The 21213-nt window shown below is 39.6% G+C and overlaps 1 long non-coding RNA gene and 2 pseudogenes across 1 annotated transcript; all 3 read left to right on the top strand.

The window, feature by feature from the left end:
• Positions 1-9538: 9538 nt before the first annotated feature.
• LOC132088071 (DNA polymerase delta catalytic subunit-like) lies at positions 9539-10368 on the top strand (annotated as a pseudogene).
• Positions 10369-16384: 6016 nt separating this feature from the next.
• Positions 16385-16811, top strand: LOC132088074 (uncharacterized). The gene is made up of 3 exons (XR_009421282.1): positions 16385-16472; positions 16534-16607; positions 16670-16811. It is a non-coding gene; the product is annotated as an uncharacterized LOC132088074 (long non-coding RNA).
• Positions 16812-18935: 2124 nt separating this feature from the next.
• LOC132088070 (DNA polymerase delta catalytic subunit-like) lies at positions 18936-19831 on the top strand (annotated as a pseudogene).
• Positions 19832-21213: the final 1382 nt, after the last annotated feature.

The following is a 21213-nucleotide window of genomic DNA, read 5'->3' as shown; positions in this document are numbered from 1 at the left end:
ATCAGAGTTTGAGCAGTGATGGGTTCTGTCTTCCGTCGAAAAATGCCATAAAGCGAGACAGCGAGCGGTGTTTTTCAAGCACCCGAAGTAAATCGAAATATTCAAAATGGTTCCCTCATTTATGAATATCTTCACGTTCGTCACAGCATTAACAGGATCTTCCAGCAGAGAAGAACAACCTGAACAGTTGACACCAGAAAACAGGAGCGACTTGTTACAGGAATGTAACACGACGCATCCTTTACCCCAGAATACTTCATCTAGTACTGATTGCCAAGCAGAGAAACCAGATGGAACTGCAAAGGGCGCCCAACAGTCGAAGCAATCACGATTCTTCGAGCGAATGAAACAGAAATTCGTCAAACCGGGATTTTTGAGAGAAGATAATACCATCAAGATCAAGTCTGTGCAGGTATGTCTGAACAAGCATAAAGTGGATATGGTGATTGACAAAGGCTGTGACGAGTCAATCATCAGTCTACAACAATGGCAACAAATAGGCGAGCCCAACTTAACGCCTTTTACGAAGTACAATTTGGTCAAGTCTAAGCGTACAGGGAAGTTCAAAGAGCACGTAAAATGGGAAGAGGTCGTTGGATTTTTCTACACCCACGTTGTATTACAAGACAAAACAACTGAAATCCCAATTTACGTGTGTGCAGGATATAAGGCTATGCCCAACTTCCTCGGTTGCAGACTCTTCCACGACCTCCATTTACATCAACAAAATGCGCATTTGATCAAAATAACACGCACAACAGGAAAGGAAACGCCTCCCGAAACCCCGACAACAAAATCGGATGCCGAACCTAATACTACACTAAACTTGACCGGTGCTATGATCAATTACTTGACGTTACTGATCGATATAGCAAAAGACAAGAATAAGAAAAATCGCGAAAAGTATGAAAAGTACATGTCACAGACCATAATGGCCATAATGGTAGCGTTCGAGATAAAAAGGGCCGCCTCCGGGAACAAATCTGAACCGCTTGTCATTGAATGCAACAGCATCGACAAGCTCAGGAAGACTTTTTCTAAGCTGGAAAAACTCTACGAAAATGACAAAAGGAGGTCCCGCGAAGTTATACGTGATGCAGAAGACGCGCTGGATGATCATAAAACAAAACTTGCGTCTGCATCATCGGAAGTAGAACGCGCGAAACTAACCGAACTTCTCCGGCGAAGAGAAAAAGCCCTGCAAGTGATTGTCGAAAACGAAAATATCGATTTTGAGAAGAAGATGGCAGAAGTGGCTTTCGCCAAAGAAATGTTTCCGGAGCCAAAGGCAGAAAAAAAGGGGAAGAAATTCTTCAAAAGACTCAAAACGATGTTTGGACATCGTTCTTCTAACGACCAAATGAAAGCAGAGGAAAGAAGGTCTAACAATGAATATGTTTTGATGCTTAGATAATTCTGTGTGCTTTGGCTTTGTTTAAATTCGTAACGTTTGAAGGAAGGGGCAAAATTGAGTGAAGAGAGACGACAATGGCATAATTGGTTAAGAAATAACTATGCTGTTAAAGCGGAAAATTTTTTAATCGTTATGGCCATTGTCACCTCTCTCCCTCCCCCAATTTCATTCATTCATTCTCCCAATACCTTAATTTAAATGGGACGTGATTTGAACAAAGTCCACAGATTTTCTAAGCATGCTTACATTTTCATAGTTATACCTCTCCAGCTTCTCTTTTCTTTCGATTTCTTTCACGAATTCTATGCTTGGTTACTACAGATTGCTTGTACTGTCGGCAATAATTTGGATCTTAAAAATAAAGATGTTAAAAAAAAAATGCTCCAACGAATTCTAGTGTTTTAATACTTAGACAAGAGCTTCGATGGTCCTACCACGAAGGGCTACCAGTTAAAACAATGTGGCTTATGAAACACGATTTCAATTAGTTTTTTGGGAATAGCCTAAACAAAGAAAAATAATTGAATTATTTTTACAACTTCTCATTGCATTGACCTGGTGATCGTACCGTCATTCACGCTTCCTTCTTGCGCAAGAAAAAAAAAATTTAAGCGGCTTCCGATTTTTATACATTCACGCGTGATTGCATTGGTTTAGAGTATTCTACCTGTGACTATACTAGATCAGTCAATAGGTACGTACAAGTTTTTAAAAATTGCAGAGGAAAACAACTCAATCGCACTAATAATTTTACAGTTAGTCATCGAATTCTCAGTTCCCCATATTTAATTTCACGAAATTCCGTTATCGTTACCAATCTCTATGTTTATACTTTGCTTGTTCTTCCTACTTCAAAGGCTTCTTCCTTTTTCCCACTTGAAAAGCCCTCGGAAAAGAAAATGGGAACAAGAAAAGTGATTTGGAACGATGGAACACGTCACGCCATAACGGTTGATGGCGTTATCATTGCAAAAAGGGGAAAAAAATGTCTACTTCAAACTGGAAATTTATCAATTTTTGTATCCTTATTCCGCTAGTAGATCAAAAGACTCGCGTGCGTCCTTCATTCAACGGTCAGAACGGTTCGCTTCTTTAAGTAACATTTTTTAGTCAATGACTAGCATAAAGCGTGTGGGTGGACGCTCTGACGAGCACGACCATCTTTCGGTCGAATCGATAATATTTGAATGTGATCACCACAGCTGTTAAAAGCCTATTCATCCATTCCCGTACCATTCGCCACAACACCACATAAAATGTAATGCATTTTTAAAATTCAATTTGGCTTAAGCTCAATTAAATTTAAACAAGATTTTGTCGCATGAATCGATTTTTCTCTTGTTCTGCTCGAATATCAAAAATTGGCTGAAAAAACGAAGCCAAAACGCTTTCCTGAAAATTATCGATTGGATTAAAAGCAGATCGTGCGACAGAGTATGGATTAGCCGGATATGATTTTCATAAAATAGTTAAAGCCAGCCGGAAGAGACACGGAAAATATCGGGTATTGTTACAGATGTGGCAAGTGGTAGGGTGCTAGATGAGATTCTCAAGTTTCTAAATTCAATTATCTAGTCTACACGATGGGCCTAATCTGTTCAGCCAGAGAACCCGGCATATGTTTCAGCGCGCATGCGGCGAATAATGGCACAGTCTCGCGGTAATGGGATCGACACTGATTTGCACGTGACGGACTCGGCTGGAGATTCGGGCTGAGAAATAGTTAATCGTGGAAACTCACCGACATCCACGATATCCACGAATAAGTAAACGATGTTGTCCTCGTAGATATGGCATCCACTGTCGTGTCATCCCCGTCGGATTTGCCGTCACCTTTCTTGCACTTTGGTAACATGAAGCACATGGTTGCTAAACCCTATAGAAGGAAAGAAATAATGCATCTTATTATTTACTTGTTAATAGTCATTTATTTATGGTCAAAACTTACCACTGTAATTTGAACAGAGAACACGACGGCAGCCGTCATTTGGAAACCAATGTGGTCCACTAAAATGCCAGTCCCAGCGCGTGAAACAAAACGCCCAGCAGAGACGACCAAATACCAGCAACAAGCCCGTGAGTATTGGGATTATCCGGATAACCAGCATGTCTATTATCAAAATGCAAAAAAGAAATGAATACTGGCACAGCAAATTGAATTTTTTAAATGTGGCTTACACAGCTTCTCTCATGGCATCAACGACCCCCGAAACTTGTTGCCCTGCAAACGCAACTCCACTTAGTGCCAATGCGATACCGACAACAGCTAGATTTCTAAAATAAAATCAAATAATGATACTAGTTAAACGGTTTGAATTTGAGAATTGAAATCAAAAGTACCGATCAAAAGAAATGAATGAATTTAGTCTATTGCAAATTTGCTACGACATCTTTCGCGGGTGGCATAATAAAAAAAAAAAAAAAAAGGAAAGAAAAATAAAATAAATGTAAGTAAAATTTGTTGCCAATGAAAAAAAATTTTTAAATGGGATGGGAAGAAAAAAATCTAGATATTGAAATAAACCAAAAAAAAAAAAAAAAAAAAAAACAGAAAGACTAAGAACTTAATCTAATTAATTCAATGTGCGTTGGTTCGTACGATGTTTCGTCGACTGGATCATTCGCAACAACGTGACTTTTCTAATAACTTATACATCTACTTACTAATGCCATCAACTTTCGTTTTTCAAAATACGGAATTACATGACATCACGTATTTTACCGCCTGCTCCCTCCGAGACTCTTACGGCGCTATACACCATTTTTATTAAAATCTTTTGGTTATGGGGAACTTACTGAACAATGAGTCGTGTAATTTATTGTTTCCAATCTATTTTACAAAAGCCAAGCCACTACCTGTATGCACCATCATTGACGAGAGCGGTAGGTTGTCAGGGTAGGCTGAATCTTTCCATAAGTTTACCCTGTTCCGTGAGATTTTTTCTAACTTTTGTCCTCATATAATAGATGGGGCAATCTCGGCTAAATGTGGCAAACGATTAGTATTAAGTATGTAACATGATTAGGATATCACTCAAACTATTTACTTGCAACAAAGAATCTCTTCGTTGAGACTTCTCTGGCACCGTTGACATTCTGTCCATAAACGATTAAACTTCTCTTCGAGAGCATAAAGTTGGCCAATTTCCCTCTGGTAGAACTCCGATTCTTTCGGCTTGCAAAATCTGTTTAAATTGGAACAGCAATTTTAACAAACATCGCCGAGATAGGCAGAAATTAGACTTACTTGCATACAGCACTATCGTCTGGAAGGACGGTTTTGCATCCAACACAGGTGGATTTGCGTGTGGTAAAGCTAGCCAATCCACCAATTTTTGAAGTAACAAATGAAGGCGTCCGGGTATGGTAACCATCTACAATACGGAATACAAACCGTTCAATTATGTCAAGCAAATAAAGGCGATAAGTCCGTGTTTACGTAGCAACAATGATTCCGCTTTAGATCCAAGTATGGGTTCCAAAATCCGAACAAGGGGTTTTGAAAGCTGATTTTCCAAATGGTATGGGGCATCAATAGGTACGCTGTATTCCATTACAAAAATAGGGTTTTCCGTCTAAAGAAGACGTATGAAAACTTAATAGTTCATGAGAAATTTGAAATCCAAAGACGAACCTTGAGGTAAGCTGGTGTACTTTTAGCGGCTGCGATAATGACATACGGAACTCGATCCCCTAATTTTGGGGTTGTACCAGCATCTCGCTTACGCATCTTGTGAGCTAGTTCCACATGTGCCTGTTTACTGGCGTAGTCTTTATCTGTTTTAGTCAGCTCCTTTTTAATAAAAGAAAGCAAACGGATAAAATCACAGTATTCCAAAACATAGTTACGCTCTACCTTGGTAATCATCAGAAGTGAGATATCGACTTTGTTGCGCAGCAAGTCGAAAATAGATTGTTTGGCGTATTCTAGTGCTCCATCCGGATCTCTAAGAGAAAATATCAAAACCTCAAACTTTGAATACTAAAACTGATGACTTTTTGTTCACCGATCAATCAAACTTTTCTGCAGACCAGCTATTGATAAGATTGGCAACGAGTTGACAATTATCACGACGAACAGTTTCTAAACCCTTACAATCCATTTTGTCAAACTTTTCAGGTTTGGTCCAATACAATCCTGGATACCTGTGAAGACAGAAACAGACAGTGCAACTGGTATCTCATCTAACAAGTCTTTATAAATCAGAACCGTAATTACCTCTTTTCGTTGATCAATAAATAGGGGTAATAGACTTTTTCGAATTCCAAATTAATGGGTTTGACAAATTTTGCCGACACAAATGCGGCAGCTTTTCGGCCTAATTCCATGGCTTCGGCCACCGTGGGTACACCGAATTTCACCATTACGGAATCTGTGTTACCATAGATTACCTGACGTGACACTAATTGAGAAAATCCTCGAGTCGCCCCGCGGTCGCGACAAGAGTATTGCACCCAGCTTGAAGATTTGACCGATGATGGCTCGTGACAGTTCCTTGATATATGACAGATTTTAAAACCGAATTGTAGGAGAATTTACACGCCCCGCGGTGAATTTGAATCGAAAATTCACGAGTGCGTGCGACAATTACAACTTCTGGCTTTTGAACCATGGCGGGGATGCACCAGAAACACCTTGTTCTAACAATATGTTCATAAACGGTACCAAGTACGCCGCCTATATGAAAAAATGTGAAATTTTAGATGACTTAATCAACGAATGTCACGAAGGGTTTCTTGAGTATCTTAAATGCAATTGGACCTTTTCGTAGTCGCAATCACAGACGTGCCCACTCAAAATTACTTTTACCTCAACTTACCCAGTTCATATCGACCCATTCGAATCAAGTTAGTACGAAGGCATCAAGGTTTCAAAATTACACAGCGTTCATTAATTGGATTACCGTTTTGCCGGAGCCCGTGACAGCACAAGTAATCAAATCTCTTTTGGCAAGAATATCTGCAACTGAAGCTTTCTGTATAGGTGTTGATTTTATGTAGCCAGCAATCTTAATGTTTTGAAGTAGTAGTAGGCGCAGGCCGGCTTCTTCGAATGATGTTATTTATCGAGGTACATCTTTTTCTGTAACCTAAAGCAAATCCAAATAGATATTTTCAAAACATAAACTACTGTTTCGAAAAATGGTTTACCTGGAGGACGACTTTATCAAAATTGTTAAAGTGTTCCCCACAGACGATCCCCTTAAACAGTTCCTTTTCATCGCATGTCACAGCTTCTGGAATGTATTGTTCACGCAGCTTTCCGTCGATTCATCAATAGATTCGGGCAGCATTTCGAGGTGTGGCCGGACTCGGCTGGAGATTCGGGCTGAGAAATAGTTAATCATGGAAACTCACCGACATCCACGACGGAATAAGTAAACGATGTTGTCCTCGTAGATATGGCATCCACTGTCATGTCATCCCCGTCGGATTTGCCGTCCCCTTTCTTGCACTTTGGTAACATGAAGCAAATGGTTGCTAGTCCCTATAGAAGGAAATAAACAATACATCTAATTATTTGTTAATAGTCATTTTTGCATAAAACTTAACACTGTAATTTGGACAGAGAAGACGACGACAGCCGTCATTTGGAAACCAATGTGGTCCACTAAAATGCCAGTCCCAGCGCGTGAAACAAAACGCCCAGCACCACTAAGAGACGACCATATACCGGCAACAAGCCCGTGAGTACTGGGATTATCCGGATAACCAGCATGTCTATTATCAAAACGAAAAAAAAAAGAAATGAATACTGGTACAGTAAATTGATTTTTTTAAATGTGGCTTACATAGCTTCTCTCATGGCATCAACGACCCCCGAAACTTGTTGCCCTGCAAACGCAACTCCACTTTGTGCCAATGCGATACCGACAACAGCTAGATTTCTAAAATAAAATCAAATAATGATACTAGTTAAACGGTTTGAATTTGAGAATTGAAATCAAAAGTACCGATCAATAGGAACGAAGGGAAAACGCCCCAGCAAAAATATGGACAAGGCTCCGATCATGGTACTGGAAAAAAGGCAGAGCTTCACAGGTCCTCGGCGATCGCACAAGTATCCCCAAATAGGGCTGGCTATACTGTTGGCACCGTCTTTCAGTCCGAAAAAGATACCCACGTAAAATGGTGTCAAGTCAAACTGCAAACAAAACATAAAATGATTCTAAAGAAATTAATAATAACGCCAAGTCGGAAAACATACCGTACGCAACACTTGCGGTTCAAAGTTGATCGAGAGGAACCCGTTCGACATGTCGATACGATGAACGTGAAGAACGGGATCCAAATGGATGGAATACACAAAATAGCCAATGGCGATTGAGTATTTCCATTTATCCTCGTCATACTGTGACACTAAAATGTTGAGAAACGAGATGAGAAGGCTGGTGACGTAAAATATTTTTAAATAACTTACCGTCATAATCGGCGAGAAAGTAATGCAATGCGTACGGTATGTTTTCCGACTTGGCGTTATTATTAATTTCTTTAGAATCATTTTATGTTTTGTTTGCAGTTTGACTTGACACCATTTTACGTGGGTATCTTTTTCGGACTGAAAGACGGTGCTAGCCAGCCCTATTTGGGGATACTTGTGCGATCGCCGAGGACCTGTGAAGCTCTGCCTTTTTTCCAGTACCATGATCGGAGCCTTGTCCATATTTTTGCTGGGGCGTTTTCCCTTCGTTCCTATTGATCGGTACTTTTGATTTCAATTCTCAAATTCAAACCGTTTAACTAGTATCATTATTTGATTTTATTTTAGAAATCTAGCTGTTGTCGTTGTATCGCATTGGCACAAAGTGGAGTTGCGTTTGCAGGGCAACAAGTTTCGGGGGTCGTTGATGCCATGAGAGAAGCTATGTAAGCCACATTTAAAAAAATCAATTTACTGTACCAGTATTCATTTCTTTTTTTTTTTCGTTTTGATAATAGACATGCTGGTTATCCGGATAATCCCAGTACTCACGGGCTTTTTGCCGGTATATTGTCGTCTCTTAGTGGTGCTGGGCGTTTTGTTTCACGCGCTGGGACTGGCATTTTAGTGGACCACATTGGTTTCCAAATGACGGCTGTCGTCGTCTTCTCTGTCCAAATTACAGTGTTAAGTTTTATGCAAAAATGACTATTAACAAATAATTAGATGTATTGTTTATTTCCTTCTATAGGGACTAGCAACCATTTGCTTCATGTTACCAAAGTGCAAGAAAGGGGACGGCAAATCCGACGGGGATGACATGACAGTGGATGCCATATCTACGAGGACAACATCGTTTACTTATTCCGTCGTGGATGTCGGTGAGTTTCCATGATTAACTATTTCTCAGCCCGAATCTCCAGCCGAGTCCGGCCACACCTCGAAATGCTGCCCGAATCTATTGATGAATCGACGGAAAGCTGCGTGAACAATACATTCCAGAAGCTGTGACATGCGATGAAAAGGAACTGTTTAAGGGGATCGTCTGTGGGGAACACTTTAACAATTTTGATAAAGTCGTCCTCCAGGTAAACCATTTTTCGAAACAGTAGTTTATGTTTTGAAAATATCTATTTGGATTTGCTTTAGGTTACAGAAAAAGATGTACCTCGATAAATAACATCATTCGAAGAAGCCGGCCTGCGCCTACTACTACTTCAAAACATTAAGATTGCTGGCTACATAAAATCAACACCTATACAGAAAGCTTCAGTTGCAGATATTCTTGCCAAAAGAGATTTGATTACTTGTGCTGTCACGGGCTCCGGCAAAACGGTAATCCAATTAATGAACGCTGTGTAATTTTGAAACCTTGATGCCTTCGTACTAACTTGATTCGAATGGGTCGATATGAACTGGGTAAGTTGAGGTAAAAGTAATTTTGAGTGGGCACGTCTGTGATTGCGACTACGAAAAGGTCCAATTGCATTTAAGATACTCAAGAAACCCTTCGTGACATTCGTTGATTAAGTCATCTAAAATTTCACATTTTTTCATATAGGCGGCGTACTTGGTACCGTTTATGAACATATTGTTAGAACAAGGTGTTTCTGGTGCATCCCCGCCATGGTTCAAAAGCCAGAAGTTGTAATTGTCGCACGCACTCGTGAATTTTCGATTCAAATTCACCGCGGGGCGTGTAAATTCTCCTACAATTCGGTTTTAAAATCTGTCATATATCAAGGAACTGTCACGAGCCATCATCGGTCAAATCTTCAAGCTGGGTGCAATACTCTTGTCGCGACCGCGGGGCGACTCGAGGATTTTCTCAATTAGTGTCACGTCAGGTAATCTATGGTAACACAGATTCCGTAATGGTGAAATTCGGTGTACCCACGGTGGCCGAAGCCATGGAATTAGGCCGAGAAGCTGCCGCATTTGTGTCGGCAAAATTTGTCAAACCCATTAATTTGGAATTCGAAAAAGTCTATTACCCCTATTTATTGATCAACGAAAAGAGGTAATTACGGTTCTGATTTATAAAGACTTGTTAGATGAGATACCAGTTGCACTGTCTGTTTCTGTCTTCACAGGTATCCAGGATTGTATTGGACCAAACCTGAAAAGTTTGACAAAATGGATTGTAAGGGTTTAGAAACTGTTCGTCGTGATAATTGTCAACTCGTTGCCAATCTTATCAATAGCTGGTCTGCAGAAAAGTTTGATTGATCGGTGAACAAAAAGTCATCAGTTTTAGTATTCAAAGTTTGAGGTTTTGATATTTTCTCTTAGAGATCCGGATGGAGCACTAGAATACGCCAAACAATCTATTTTCGACTTGCTGCGCAACAAAGTCGATATCTCACTTCTGATGATTACCAAGGTAGAGCGTAACTATGTTTTGGAATACTGTGATTTTATCCGTTTGCTTTCTTTTATTAAAAAGGAGCTGACTAAAACAGATAAAGACTACGCCAGTAAACAGGCACATGTGGAACTAGCTCACAAGATGCGTAAGCGAGATGCTGGTACAACCCCAAAATTAGGGATCGAGTTCCGTATGTCATTATCGCAGCCGCTAAAAGTACACCAGCTTACCTCAAGGTTCGTCTTTGGATTTCAAATTTCTCATGAACTATTAAGTTTTCATACGTCTTCTTTAGACGGAAAACCCTATTTTTGTAATGGAATACAGCGTACCTATTGATGCCCCATACCATTTGGAAAATCAGCTTTCAAAACCCCTTGTTCGGATTTTGGAACCCATACTTGGATCTAAAGCGGAATCATTGTTGCTACGTAAACACGGACTTATCGCCTTTATTTGCTTGACATAATTGAACGGTTTGTATTCCGTATTGTAGATGGTTACCATACCCGGACGCCTTCATTTGTTACTTCAAAAATTGGTGGATTGGCTAGCTTTACCACACGCAAATCCACCTGTGTTGGATGCAAAACCGTCCTTCCAGACGATAGTGCTGTATGCAAGTAAGTCTAATTTCTGCCTATCTCGGCGATGTTTGTTAAAATTGCTGTTCCAATTTAAACAGATTTTGCAAGCCGAAAGAATCGGAGTTCTACCAGAGGGAAATTGGCCAACTTTATGCTCTCGAAGAGAAGTTTAATCGTTTATGGACAGAATGTCAACGGTGCCAGGGAAGTCTCAACGAAGAGATTCTTTGTTGCAAGTAAATAGTTTGAGTGATATCCTAATCATGTTACATACTTAATACTAATCGTTTGCCACATTTAGCCGAGATTGCCCCATCTATTATATGAGGACAAAAGTTAGAAAAAATCTCACGGAACAGGGTAAACTTATGGAAAGATTCAGCCTACCCTGACAACCTACCGCTCTCGTCAATGATGGTGCATACAGGTAGTGGCTTGGCTTTTGTAAAATAGATTGGAAACAATAAATTACACGACTCATTGTTCAGTAAGTTCCCCATAACCAAAAGATTTTAATAAAAATGGTGTATAGCGCCGTAAGAGTCTCGGAGGGAGCAGGCGGTAAAATACGTGATGTCATGTAATTCCGTATTTTGAAAAACGAAAGTTGATGGCATTAGTAAGTAGATGTATAAGTTATTAGAAAAGTCACGTTGTTGCGAATGATCCAGTCGACGAAACATCGTACGAACCAACGCACATTGAATTAATTAGATTAAGTTCTTAGTCTTTCTGTTTTTTTGTTTTTTTTTGTGGTTTATTTCAATATCTAGATTTTTTTCTTCCCATCCCATTTAAAAATTTTTTTTCATTGGCAACAAATTTTACTTACATTTATTTTATTTTTCTTTCCTTTTTTTTTTTTTCTTTTTATTATGCCACCCGCGAAAGATGTCGTAGCAAATTTGCAATAGACTAAATTCATTCATTTCTTTTGATCGGTACTTTTGATTTCAATTCTCAAATTCAAACCGTTTAACTAGTATCATTATTTGATTTTATTTTAGAAATCTAGCTGTTGTCGGTATCGCATTGGCACTAAGTGGAGTTGCGTTTGCAGGGCAACAAGTTTCGGGGGTCGTTGATGCCATGAGAGAAGCTGTGTAAGCCACATTTAAAAAATTCAATTTGCTGTGCCAGTATTCATTTCTTTTTTGCATTTTGATAATAGACATGCTGGTTATCCGGATAATCCCAATACTCACGGGCTTGTTGCTGGTATTTGGTCGTCTCTGCTGGGCGTTTTGTTTCACGCGCTGGGACTGGCATTTTAGTGGACCACATTGGTTTCCAAATGACGGCTGCCGTCGTGTTCTCTGTTCAAATTACAGTGGTAAGTTTTGACCATAAATAAATGACTATTAACAAGTAAATAATAAGATGCATTATTTCTTTCCTTCTATAGGGTTTAGCAACCATGTGCTTCATGTTACCAAAGTGCAAGAAAGGTGACGGCAAATCCGACGGGGATGACACGACAGTGGATGCCATATCTACGAGGACAACATCGTTTACTTATTCGTGGATATCGTGGATGTCGGTGAGTTTCCACGATTAACTATTTCTCAGCCCGAATCTCCAGCCGAGTCCGTCACGTGCAAATCAGTGTCGATCCCATTACCGCGAGACTGTGCCATTATTCGCCGCATGCGCGCTGAAACATATGCCGGGTTCTCTGGCTGAACAGATTAGGCCCATCGTGTAGACTAGATAATTGAATTTAGAAACTTGAGAATCTCATCTAGCACCCTACCACTTGCCACATCTGTAACAATACCCGATATTTTCCGTGTCTCTTCCGGCTGGCTTTAACTATTTTATGAAAATCATATCCGGCTAATCCATACTCTGTCGCACGATCTGCTTTTAATCCAATCGATAATTTTCAGGAAAGCGTTTTGGCTTCGTTTTTTCAGCCAATTTTTGATATTCGAGCAGAACAAGAGAAAAATCGATTCATGCGACAAAATCTTGTTTAAATTTAATTGAGCTTAAGCCAAATTGAATTTTAAAAATGCATTACATTTTATGTGGTGTTGTGGCGAATGGTACGGGAATGGATGAATAGGCTTTTAACAGCTGTGGTGGTCACATTCAAATATTATCGATTCGACCGAAAGATGGTCGTGCTCGTCAGAGCGTCCACCCACACGCTTTATGCTAGTCATTGACTAAAAAATGTTACTTAAAGAAGCGAACCGTTCTGACCGTTGAATGAAGGACGCACGCGAGTCTTTTGATCTACTAGCGGAATAAGGATACAAAAATTGATAAATTTCCAGTTTGAAGTAGACATTTTTTTCCCCTTTTTGCAATGATAACGCCATCAACCGTTATGGCGTGACGTGTTCCATCGTTCCAAATCACTTTTCTTGTTCCCATTTTCTTTTCCGAGGGCTTTTCAAGTGGGAAAAAGGAAGAAGCCTTTGAAGTAGGAAGAACAAGCAAAGTATAAACATAGAGATTGGTAACGATAACGGAATTTCGTGAAATTAAATATGGGGAACTGAGAATTCGATGACTAACTGTAAAATTATTAGTGCGATTGAGTTGTTTTCCTCTGCAATTTTTAAAAACTTGTACGTACCTATTGACTGATCTAGTATAGTCACAGGTAGAATACTCTAAACCAATGCAATCACGCGTGAATGTATAAAAATCGGAAGCCGCTTAAATTTTTTTTTTCTTGCACAAGAAGGAAGCGTGAATGACGGTACGATCACCAGGTCAATGCAATGAGAAGTTGTAAAAATAATTCAATTATTTTTCTTTGTTTAGGCTATTCCCAAAAAACTAATTGAAATCGTGTTTCATAAGCCACATTGTTTTAACTGGTAGCCCTTCGTGGTAGGACCATCGAAGCTCTTGTCTAAGTATTAAAACACTAGAATTCGTTGGAGCATTTTTTTTTTAACATCTTTATTTTTAAGATCCAAATTATTGCCGACAGTACAAGCAATCTGTAGTAACCAAGCATAGAATTCGTGAAAGAAATCGAAAGAAAAGAGAAGCTGGAGAGGTATAACTATGAAAATGTAAGCATGCTTAGAAAATCTGTGGACTTTGTTCAAATCACGTCCCATTTAAATTAAGGTATTGGGAGAATGAATGAATGAAATTGGGGGAGGGAGAGAGGTGACAATGGCCATAACGATTAAAAAATTTTCCGCTTTAACAGCATAGTTATTTCTTAACCAATTATGCCATTGTCGTCTCTCTTCACTCAATTTTGCCCCTTCCTTCAAACGTTACGAATTTAAACAAAGCCAAAGCACACAGAATTATCTAAGCATCAAAACATATTCATTGTTAGACCTTCTTTCCTCTGCTTTCATTTGGTCGTTAGAAGAACGATGTCCAAACATCGTTTTGAGTCTTTTGAAGAATTTCTTCCCCTTTTTTTCTGCCTTTGGCTCCGGAAACATTTCTTTGGCGAAAGCCACTTCTGCCATCTTCTTCTCAAAATCGATATTTTCGTTTTCGACAATCACTTGCAGGGCTTTTTCTCTTCGCCGGAGAAGTTCGGTTAGTTTCGCGCGTTCTACTTCCGATGATGCAGACGCAAGTTTTGTTTTATGATCATCCAGCGCGTCTTCTGCATCACGTATAACTTCGCGGGACCTCCTTTTGTCATTTTCGTAGAGTTTTTCCAGCTTAGAAAAAGTCTTCCTGAGCTTGTCGATGCTGTTGCATTCAATGACAAGCGGTTCAGATTTGTTCCCGGAGGCGGCCCTTTTTATCTCGAACGCTACCATTATGGCCATTATGGTCTGTGACATGTACTTTTCATACTTTTCGCGATTTTTCTTATTCTTGTCTTTTGCTATATCGATCAGTAACGTCAAGTAATTGATCATAGCACCGGTCAAGTTTAGTGTAGTATTAGGTTCGGCATCCGATTTTGTTGTCGGGGTTTCGGGAGGCGTTTCCTTTCCTGTTGTGCGTGTTATTTTGATCAAATGCGCATTTTGTTGATGTAAATGGAGGTCGTGGAAGAGTCTGCAACCGAGGAAGTTGGGCATAGCCTTATATCCTGCACACACGTAAATTGGGATTTCAGTTGTTTTGTCTTGTAATACAACGTGGGTGTAGAAAAATCCAACGACCTCTTCCCATTTTACGTGCTCTTTGAACTTCCCTGTACGCTTAGACTTGACCAAATTGTACTTCGTAAAAGGCGTTAAGTTGGGCTCGCCTATTTGTTGCCATTGTTGTAGACTGATGATTGACTCGTCACAGCCTTTGTCAATCACCATATCCACTTTATGCTTGTTCAGACATACCTGCACAGACTTGATCTTGATGGTATTATCTTCTCTCAAAAATCCCGGTTTGACGAATTTCTGTTTCATTCGCTCGAAGAATCGTGATTGCTTCGACTGTTGGGCGCCCTTTGCAGTTCCATCTGGTTTCTCTGCTTGGCAATCAGTACTAGATGAAGTATTCTGGGGTAAAGGATGCGTCGTGTTACATTCCTGTAACAAGTCGCTCCTGTTTTCTGGTGTCAACTGTTCAGGTTGTTCTTCTCTGCTGGAAGATCCTGTTAATGCTGTGACGAACGTGAAGATATTCATAAATGAGATATTCATAGAACCATTTTGAATATTTCGATTTACTTCGGGTGCTTGAAAAACACCGCTCGCTGTCTCGCTTTATGGCATTTTTCGACGGAAGACAGAACCCATCACTGCTCAAACTCTGATGTTTTTTTCAAAAAAAAATGTTAATAAGATAAGGTAATTTGAATTGTGTGAAGGAAATTAAATGAATTAGAATTTTTCCCGTAATGTTCAACACAAATAACTGTAAAAAACTCTAAAAAGTATTTTTATTTCGTGAAAAACTATCTCAGTTTTGGAATCTTCTGAATTCACATGCATGCCGTCTATAGGACATATACCCTGGTGGTTATTACTGTTTCCGCTATCATTTCCACGATATACCGTCCCGCCTTAGCCAACTCGTGTTTTTCGTTTGCACCTCGACGCAGACCTACGTTGTTATGTGCTTGAGTCTTGCTCTTTAGCATGCCAAAGAAATTTGACTACTATTGCTATTTTTATTTATAGCTAAGGAGAAGTAAGATACCACGAGCTGTTTGAAGAATGGGTATGTTGGATCGTTCACAACCTTGGCTAAGCCATGTTTGCCATACCCACCCTATCCAGAAAGACAGCAAAAGAATAGGTCAGTTTCGATGGCTGAAACATCACCAGTGCTTTGGCATGATCAGGTGCAAAAACGACTGAAAAGATTGAATCAACACTTATTACTCGAACGAAAAGGAGTTGAGCACAAAGGAGGATACTGTGAAAAAAGATAGATGCCTGTCAACAGCATCATCTGACAGTTGTAATGGAGGTTGTGGAGGGCTTAAGAAGAAAAAATATAGGCGTTTTGGAGAGGTTGATAAAACAGAGAAGAAAAAACTGACACCCAGACAATGGCTTCTATTGGTTGTTCTCTCATTAGCAACTCTCACATCATCATTTGCCTTTCCCCCCCGTTCTTTCCCTAAATTGTAAGTATCTGTGAAATAAGATCATATGTAATGTGAAATCTAAATGTTTGCTTTAATCTCTAGGCTGAAGATGAAGGGTGCCACAGTATCCATTTATGGATTTATTATTGGTACCAACTGCCTGACATCGTTTCTTGTCACACTCCTTTTATTGGAAAAACGTAAATATTACCCCAAATTTGTTCCATAAACGTGTAATTTGCATCTTCATCTTTCTTTCAGCTAAAAGTTAGTGGCGTTCGGTTCACCTTTGTTTCTGGAGTTTTCATTGGAGGTATTTGCTGCTTATTATCGGGGTGAGTAGTAAATTACACAAAAAAAACGCAAAAGCTGGGTTTTAATCAGTAAACTTTAAAAGCTTTTTAGAGTATTTCCCTCCCGGGGGTTCATTCGTCGTAATATCTATATTGATCCGCGTCATTCACGCTGCCGGAAACGCTGGAACAATTACGGCGACGTTTACGTACACTGCTGTGGAGTTTCCCAATTCCGTTGCCAAAATCTTTGTAAGATTCACTAATGCAGGTTTAGCGTTCGCTGTTCAATTTCTACCATTGTTCTAATTTTAAAATCTTACAAGAACCATGATGAACATTGCCCAGTTTGCTAGTCCTATAGTCGGTGGTGCATTGCATGAAGTAGGTGGTTTTAAGACTACCTTTATCCTCATGGGAGGAATTCAAACTATTATGGCCTTTATTGCATTACCCTTTCTCGCCGATTATGACGGTAAGTTAGTTCAAAATATTGTACGTCACCAGCCTTCTCATCTCGTTTCTCAACATTTTAGTGTCACAGTATGACGAGGGATAAACTAAAACTCAATCGCCATTGGCTATTTTGTGTATTCCATCCATTTGGATCCCGTTCTTCACGTTCATCGTATCGACATGTCGAACGGGTTCCTCTCGATCAACTTTGAACCGCAAGTGTTGCGTACGGTATGTTTTCCGTCTTGGCGTTATTATTAATTTCTTTAGAATCATTTTATGTTTTGTTTGCAGTTTGACTTGACACCATTTTACGTGGGTATCTTTTTCGGACTGAAAGACGGTGCCAACAGTATAGCCAGCCCCCTATTTGGGGATACTTGTGCGATCGCCGAGGACCTGTGAAGCTCTGCCTTTTTTCCAGTACCATGATCGGAGCCTTGTCCATATTTTTGCTGGGGCGTTTTCCCTTCGTTCCTATTGATCGGTACTTTTGATTTCAATTCTCAAATTCAAACCGTTTAACTAGTATCATTATTTGATTTTATTTTAGAAATCTAGCTGTTGTCGGTATCGCATTGGCACAAAGTGGAGTTGCGTTTGCAGGGCAACAAGTTTCGGGGGTCGTTGATGCCATGAGAGAAGCTATGTAAGCCACATTTAAAAAAATCAATTTACTGTACCAGTATTAATTTCTTTTTTTTTTTCGTTTTGATAATAGACATGCTGGTTATCCGGATAATCCCAGTACTCACGGGCTTGTTGCCGGTATATGGTCGTCTCTTAGTGGTGCTGGGCGTTTTGTTTCACGCGCTGGGACTGGCATTTTAGTGGACCACATTTGGTTTCCAAATGACGGCTGTCGTCGTCTTCTCTGTCCAAATTACAGTGTTAAGTGTTAAGTTTTATGCAAAAATGACTATTAACAAATAATTAGATGTATTGTTTATTTCCTTCTATAGGGACTAGCAACCATTTGCTTCATGTTACCAAAATGCAAGAAAGGGGACGGCAAATCCGACGGGGATGACATGACAGTGGATGCCATATCTACGAGGACAACATCGTTTACTTATTCCGTCGTGGATGTCGGTGAGTTTCCATGATTAACTATTTCTCAGCCCGAATCTCCAGCCGAGTCCGGCCACACCTCGAAATGCTGCCCGAATCTATTGATGAATCGACGGAAAGCTGCGTGAACAATACATTCCAGAAGCTGTGACATGCGATGAAAAGGAACTGTTTAAGGGGATCGTCTGTGGGGAACACTTTAACAATTTTGATAAAGTCGTCCTCCAGGTAAACCATTTTTCGAAACAGTAGTTTATGTTTTGAAAATATCTATTTGGATTTGCTTTAGGTTACAGAAAAAGATGTACCTCGATAAATAACATCATTCGAAGAAGCCGGCCTGCGCCTACTACTACTTCAAAACATTAAGATTGCTGGCTACATAAAATCAACACCTATACAGAAAGCTTCAGTTGCAGATATTCTTGCCAAAAGAGATTTGATTACTTGTGCTGTCACGGGCTCCGGCAAAACGGTAATCCAATTAATGAACGCTGTGTAATTTTGAAACCTTGATGCCTTCGTACTAACTTGATTCGAATGGGTCGATATGAACTGGGTAAGTTGAGGTAAAAGTAATTTTGAGTGGGCACGTCTGTGATTGCGACTACGAAAAGGTCCAATTGCATTTAAGATACTCAAGAAACCCTTCGTGACATTCGTTGATTAAGTCATCTAAAATTTCACATTTTTTCATATAGGCGGCGTACTTGGTACCGTTTATGAACATATTGTTAGAACAAGGTGTTTCTGGTGCATCCCCGCCATGGTTCAAAAGCCAGAAGTTGTAATTGTCGCACGCACTCGTGAATTTTCGATTCAAATTCACCGCGGGGCGTGTAAATTCTCCTACAATTCGGTTTTAAAATCTGTCATATATCAAGGAACTGTCACGAGCCATCATCGGTCAAATCTTCAAGCTGGGTGCAATACTCTTGTCGCGACCGCGGGGCGACTCGAGGATTTTCTCAATTAGTGTCACGTCAGGTAATCTATGGTAACACAGATTCCGTAATGGTGAAATTCGGTGTACCCACGGTGGCCGAAGCCATGGAATTAGGCCGAGAAGCTGCCGCATTTGTGTCGGCAAAATTTGTCAAACCCATTAATTTGGAATTCGAAAAAGTCTATTACCCCTATTTATTGATCAACGAAAAGAGGTAATTACGGTTCTGATTTATAAAGACTTGTTAGATGAGATACCAGTTGCACTGTCTGTTTCTGTCTTCACAGGTATCCAGGATTGTATTGGACCAAACCTGAAAAGTTTGACAAAATGGATTGTAAGGGTTTAGAAACTGTTCGTCGTGATAATTGTCAACTCGTTGCCAATCTTATCAATAGCTGGTCTGCAGAAAAGTTTGATTGATCGGTAAACAAAAAGTCATCAGTTTTAGTATTCAAAGTTTGAGGTTTTGATATTTTCTCTTAGAGATCCGGATGGAGCACTAGAATACGCCAAACAATCTATTTTCGACTTGCTGCGCAACAAAGTCGATATCTCACTTCTGATGATTACCAAGGTAGAGCGTAACTATGTTTTGGAATACTGTGATTTTATCCGTTTGCTTTCTTTTATTAAAAAGGAGCTGACTAAAACAGATAAAGACTACGCCAGTAAACAGGCACATGTGGAACTAGCTCACAAGATGCGTAAGCGAGATGCTGGTACAACCCCAAAATTAGGGGATCGAGTTCCGTATGTCATTATCGCAGCCGCTAAAAGTACACCAGCTTACCTCAAGGTTCGTCTTTGGATTTCAAATTTCTCATGAACTATTAAGTTTTCATACGTCTTTTTTAGACGGAAAACCCTATTTTTGTAATGGAATACAGCGTACCTATTGATGCCCCATACCATTTGGAAAATCAGCTTTCAAAACCCCTTGTTCGGATTTTGGAACCCATACTTGGATCTAAAGCGGAATCATTGTTGCTACGTAAACACGGACTTATCGCCTTTATTTGCTTGACATAATTGAACGGTTTGTATTCCGTATTGTAGATGGTTACCATACCCGGACGCCTTCATTTGTTACTTCAAAAATTGGTGGATTGGCTAGCTTTACCACACGCAAATCCACCTGTGTTGGATGCAAAACCGTCCTTCCAGACGATAGTGCTGTATGCAAGTAAGTCTAATTTCTGCCTATCTCGGCGATGTTTGTTAAAATTGCTGTTCCAATTTAAACAGATTTTGCAAGCCGAAAGAATCGGAGTTCTACCAGAGGGAAATTGGCCAACTTTATGCTCTCGAAGAGAAGTTTAATCGTTTATGGACAGAATGTCAACGGTGCCAGGGAGTCTCAACGAAGAGATTCTTTGTTGCAAGTAAATAGTTTGAGTGATATCCTAATCATGTTACATACTTAATACTAATCGTTTGCCACATTTAGCCGAGATTGCCCCATCTATTATATGAGGACAAAAGTTAGAAAAAATCTCACGGAACAGGGTAAACTTATGGAAAGATTCAGCCTACCCTGACAACCTACCGCTCTCGTCAATGATGGTGCATACAGGTAGTGGCTTGGCTTTTGTAAAATAGATTGGAAACAATAAATTACACGACTCATTGTTCAGTAAGTTCCCCATAACCAAAAGATTTTAATAAAAATGGTGTATAGCGCCGTAAGAGTCTCGGAGGGAGCAGGCGGTAAAATACGTGATGTCATGTAATTCCGTATTTTGAAAAACGAAAGTTGATGGCATTAGTAAGTAGATGTATAAGTTATTAGAAAAGTCACGTTGTTGCGAATGATCCAGTCGACGAAACATCGTACGAACCAACGCACATTGAATTAATTAGATTAAGTTCTTAGTCTTTCTGTTTTTTTTGTTTTTTTTTGTGGTTTATTTCAATATCTAGATTTTTTTCTTCCCATCCCATTTAAAAAATTTTTTTCATTGGCAACAAATTTTACTTACATTTATTTTATTTTTCTTTCCTTTTTTTTCTTTTTATTATGCCACCCGCGAAAGATGTCGTAGCAAATTTGCAATAGACTAAATTCATTCATTTCTTTTGATCGGTACTTTTGATTTCAATTCTCAAATTCAAACCGTTTAACTAGTATCATTATTTGATTTTATTTTAGAAATCTAGCTGTTGTCGGTATCG

Source organism: Daphnia carinata, chromosome 6 (assembly GCF_022539665.2).
Source record: "Daphnia carinata strain CSIRO-1 chromosome 6, CSIRO_AGI_Dcar_HiC_V3, whole genome shotgun sequence".
NCBI classification, from domain to species: Eukaryota; Metazoa; Arthropoda; class Branchiopoda; order Diplostraca; family Daphniidae; genus Daphnia; species Daphnia carinata.
Note: the sequence above shows the minus strand (reverse complement) of the source record. Positions and strands in the feature narration are given on the sequence as shown.